The sequence below is a fragment of the Meleagris gallopavo genome, chromosome 1 (assembly GCF_000146605.3).
Source record: "Meleagris gallopavo isolate NT-WF06-2002-E0010 breed Aviagen turkey brand Nicholas breeding stock chromosome 1, Turkey_5.1, whole genome shotgun sequence".
Taxonomy (NCBI): Eukaryota; Metazoa; Chordata; class Aves; order Galliformes; family Phasianidae; genus Meleagris; species Meleagris gallopavo.
The window spans coordinates 377,101-382,226 of NC_015011.2; positions in this window are offsets into that span (position 1 = coordinate 377,101).

Consider the following 5,126-nt stretch of genomic DNA (forward strand, 5'->3'; position numbering starts at 1 on the left):
GACCGGGCGGATGCTGCGGTGTTGCGGCGCTGGGGATGGTGATGGATGGTGCGGGGTGCCCCGGTGCGGGGACGGCAGTGCGGCAGGAGTGGGCGCGTGTCACCGGACGGGAGCTGAGGTGGCACCGGGCATCGAGCTGTGCGCCATGGGGAGCTGAGACAGAGCGGGTGGTGCTGGGGGTACGGGGAGAAGCGGGTGCTCGGGGGCAGCCGTGGTCAGGGCAGGAGGATTGCAGTCACCGTGGATCGAATGAGGGCGCAGTGCCGGGGCAGCAGCTCGCCTGGCGGGGGCAGGAGGGGCTGCGCTGCCTTTGATCGGATGGGTGCTGCGCTGCTCCTCTCTGCAGCCCGGAGCAGTGCCCTCAGGGACCGGCTTTCAGCTCCCCGTGCCACCCCGCCACACCGGCTCCTCCTCCCTCGGCCCCGTTCCCCTGTCCACAAACTGAGGCGTGGAGCACCCGGTCCCCATCCTGCTGAGCCCTGCTGTGTGACGCAGCGTGGTACGGGGTCTGGGGGGTCAGCCATAAGGAGCTTGCAGTGGTGTCCATCTCTCTGCCTCCCTGTTCCCTGGGCACTGTCTGCACCCCACTCCTGCTTGGTCTGTTGGGGAGTGTGCTGGGTGCTGAGGTCAGCCTGGTGATGGGGCTGGTGTGATACTGAGGTCGGTGTGGTGCTGGGGTCAGTGCTGGGGTCAGCCTGATGTCGAAGTCGGTGTGGTGCTGGGGTCAGCCTGGTGCTGTGCCATACTCCCACCCCTCGCTCCCTGCAATCCTGTGCTGCATCCAGGGCTGGTCCCGGGGTGAGGGGAGGCAGCGTGGCTGTCCCAGACCCAGGTCCCCGAGCTGTGGGGGCAGTGGGCTGTGCCATGCAAAGCAGAGCATCTTGGCATGCATGAAGTGGGCTTTCCCATCCCATATCTCACTTCCCTGTCGATGCCTCTCCAAGAGCTGATGAAACATTTCAGGACTGTGTTTTGGGAGCCGGAAGAGCCGGAGCCTCTGGGGAGCTGTGATGCTGAGGACATCGCTCTGTGCGGTGGGGATGTGGAGCGGGGCTGCGGATGGGAGCACGGATGCTGGCATCTCAGCTCCAACGTGGCAGCGGGACCGGCCCTCGAGTTTGCAAGTCGAGCTTCCCGGCTCTCCTGGGATTGTCTCCAAGGCTCTTTTAGGTTCCTTTGCAACTCTCCATATTTCCTTTGTGCAGCTGAAAGCTTTTGAATTCACCGTTAGTGGGCTCCATTGTTAGGAGCGCATCTCCACCGCGGGCGGTGACCTTGTGTCGGGGAGGGCACACTTTTCAGGCAATCGGCTGTTTGCGTCCTAATGGCAGGTCAGCGCTTCGGGTTAAACACTCTGAGCAGCCTGCAGTGGTGCGCAGTGTGGGATGAGAAGTGAAGCAGGAGCTGGAGAGTGGCCCCTGGGGGACAGGAGGGACAGGAGGGGTGGAGGGACAGAGCACTGCAAGGCGGTATCCAACTGCAGACACAGCTGCAGAGAGCAGGTGGGGATGTGGCAGGGGGGTGCAGGACTGAAAGCAGAGGGGCTGCACTGGGATGGAGAGGCTGCACGGCTCACCAAAAGGAGAGCCCTCTTCATGCATTGCAGAAGGAACCGAGGCATTCCCCAGCTTCACAACCAAGCAGCAAACCCCTCTGGTTGCTGATCACGGGAGGCTGTGAAGGACGCCTTTGTGAAGGGCAGAGGTGGGGGGCTGTGGGCACGGACGGCCCTCAGGGGTTGGGGTGGAGGGGGTGACAGAGGGCGGTGCTCAGAGCTGCTCCTGCATGGTGCAGCGTCTGGGACTGCGGTGAGGAGCCATGCAGTGCCTGCAGCTGTGTGTGCTGCAGAGAGCTCCTCTGGCCTGCAAGGCTTGCTGCTCAGCTGGGTGTTTTCGCAGCACCCTACATTTCCTGTCCCCGTTCCATTCTCTTCCCGCAAGCTTTTCGCAAAGCATTTCCTCGCTCTGCATCACGGAGTGCTGAGGTATTGCCCAGAAGCTGCTGTGGGGGTGGGCTCCCTGCTGAGACCCCCCCAGGGCTGAGTGGAGCTGGGGCAGCTCACACCTGTGGCCTGACAGCAGGTAGAAGGGCAATTAGTGCAGGAGCTCGTGCTGCAGCGTGGCCCATGGGCTGAGTGGCAGCTGGGGAAGCCCCAGAGGTGCCGGATTGCCTGCATCCTGTGGAAGGACGTCCTGCAGTGATGCATCCTTCCTGCGCCGGGGTCTGTGCTGGGGGAGGGGGGTCCTGCCCTGCGTGAGGCTGCGGGGGGCCTGGGGTGTCCCTGTGCTGAGGGATGGAGCCGCTCGTCCTCCTCTGTGGCTTCAGTTCTGTGGTCCCTCTTCTCAATCTGGATGGTTCAGGATAATATTTTCTGCCTTGTTATCGCCTTAATGCAAATGAGGAAAGAGCTTGAAAAACAGCGCACAGAACATTGATTCTTCTGCTAAGCCAAGGGAAACCAAGGAATAAATTTTCCTATTATAAAAGACAGAGAGGCAAACTTTCCTGGAACTCCTGCCCAGCTGGGGCTGAAGGTGAGAAGGAAGGCTGAGGAGAGGGGTCGTGTTGGGCCATTTTTGTGGGGTTTGGTGTGAATTCAGTGTAGCACAAGCACATGTAAGCGACTGTGGGATGCAGACGGCACCAGCTGTGTCTGCAGCAGGGTGAGGTTGGGATGCGGTGGCTCTGAGCTGTGGCCAACAGATGCCACTGGGCTCCCGACTGGGCTCCCACCACCCCTCTGAGCCCCCCTACCACTCCTCTGAGCCACCACCACCCTGCTGAGCAACCACATCCCAACTGAGCCTCCCACTGAGCCCACACCCCCCCAATGAGCCACCACCACCCCGCTGAGCTGCTCAAAACCTCACTGAACCACCACCGCCCGCTGAGCAACCACATCCCAAATGAGCCTCCCACTTTGCAACTGAGCCCCCTACCACCCAACAGAGCCCCCCACCACCCAGCTGAGCCTCCCACTGCCCACTGGCAGCATGGGGCCATGCAGTGATGCCCGTGCCCACGGGGAACTTTGGTGCCATCCTGCAGGGTGGGCTGGGGGTCTGCGTGCGCCTTTGTTGCTGGGGTCTGGATGCTGCAGGGGGGCTGTGTGATGAGGGACCTTGGGTCTGATCAGGTTGTTTGCAAGGAGTTGTGTTGTCTGCGAGTAAAAGGCCCTTTTTGTAGAGTACGCTGTCTGATGCTCTGCTTCCTAAAAGACAAAGAGAAGTGGTGGGGACTGTAGGAAATACCTACGGGCACATCAGAGACAGGGAGTGACACTGCTGTGTGCCATGGTGACTGCACATCACAGGCCTTGGCTATGAGGGCTGATGCAGCCAGCTGTGGGTGCCACGTGCTGAGCACCCTGGTGCTGGTGTGAGTGCCTTAGAATCACAGTCATGGAATGGTTTGGGTTGGAAGGGACCTTCAAATGCTGTCTGATCCCATGTGAGGAGGGACCCCTACAACTCCATCAGTGCTCAGAGCCCCATCCCTGAGTGTGGGTGTCTGCAGGGATGGGCAGCACCACCTCTCTGTGCAACTGAGCAGTGCCTCACCAGCCTCAGCATGAATCGTAGACTCATAGAGTGGCCTGGGTTGAAAAGGACCACAATGATCATCAGTTCCAACCCCCTGCTGTGTGCAGGTCACCAACCAGCAGCCCAGGCTGCCCAGAGCCACATCCAGCCTGGCCTCGAATGCCTGCAGGGATGGGATGAGCATCCACAGCCTCCTTGGGCAACCTGTTCCAGTGCCTCACCACCCTCTGGGGGAAAAACTTCCTCCTCACATCCAACCCAAACCTCCCCTGTCTCAGTTGTGGGGGAAGACCTTGCCCCTTATGTCCAGTCTCAACCTCCCCTCTTTCCCCCTTGCCCCTCCTTTCCCCTTGTCCTATCACACAGACTCCTCCAAGGAGGGCAGAACCGCTGAGCTCATAGCAGAAATTGGGATGAAAAGGATGAATGAAACCATCCTTTGTGCACGTAGTGAGCAGAAAATCCAACAGAGAAAATGGTAGTGAAAACCTGCTGGTGTGTGTCTGTGTGTGTGTGTTGGACGACTCCCAAGGCTGTGTTGCTCTGGGGGGGGTTCGTGGGTGCTGGGTGCTGGTGGTGGGGGGTGAGGAGTCCCTGCTCCCCCGGTCAGCTCTGTGCTCTGGGACATCCCCAGTGTTGGGCTGGTCTGCCCACCTACAAACCCATGCAGGGGACCGAGGGCTCCTCAGCATCAGGATACAGCGGCTGCAGTGGGATCAAAGCGGGAGGAGGAGCTCCTGGAGCAGGCTCTGAGCTGCTGGCACACAGCAGCACGGGCACAGCGAGGAGGAGGGGATGAGGAGGGCTCTGCAGATCCATTCCCATCGGTGGGTTCTCCCTGCCTGCTGATCCCAATTTGTCCAGCTGCTCCTCCAGGCACAGCTGCTTTTGGCTGTGGGATGGGGCGGTGGGGAACCAGGATGAAATTATCCCAAACACCTACAAGATTTATGAGCTTATAATCTATTTTTGAAGGAGACACAAACATGTGACTGGCTGCTCCGCATCACTAAAACACAAGTGAAAACAGATTGCCCAGGTCGTGCTTTGGGTGTGAGCCCCACGCTCTGTAGGCAGAATCAATCCTTGGGAAACACAAAGTGCTTCTGGAGGGCACTGCCCAAACCTGGTTTGTCCCATAGGGCAGCGATGGTCCCTGCAGCCCCACGGCTGTCACACGGAGCAGTGAGGCACCGGCTCTGCATTTCCATTGCGCTGGAAACAGGGAACGCTTGTTCTGCGGGATCACAGCTCAGCATAGCACATAAAAAATGTATACCCAGAGATAAGAGGCTCCTGCAGACGAGTGGTGCTCAGGAAGCAGCCAACTCTCAGCGCTGGAGCTCATCAAAAAGCTCAGAAAATTCAGGAGGAGCGGCGGCGTTCGGTGATTGAGGCTCCGTCCTGAGATCTCTGAGGGCTTTTCTTCTCCGTGAGTGCTGCTGGCTCTCTTTCCTTCCGCTTTTAATCCATCTGAAAACCAGACCGAAGGGTGCCTGTAGGGTTACAATGGTGTTCCTGGGCTCCATCAGCAGTGGGGTGGCAGCAGGGACAGGGAGGGGATCGTCCCCCTCTGCTCTGCTC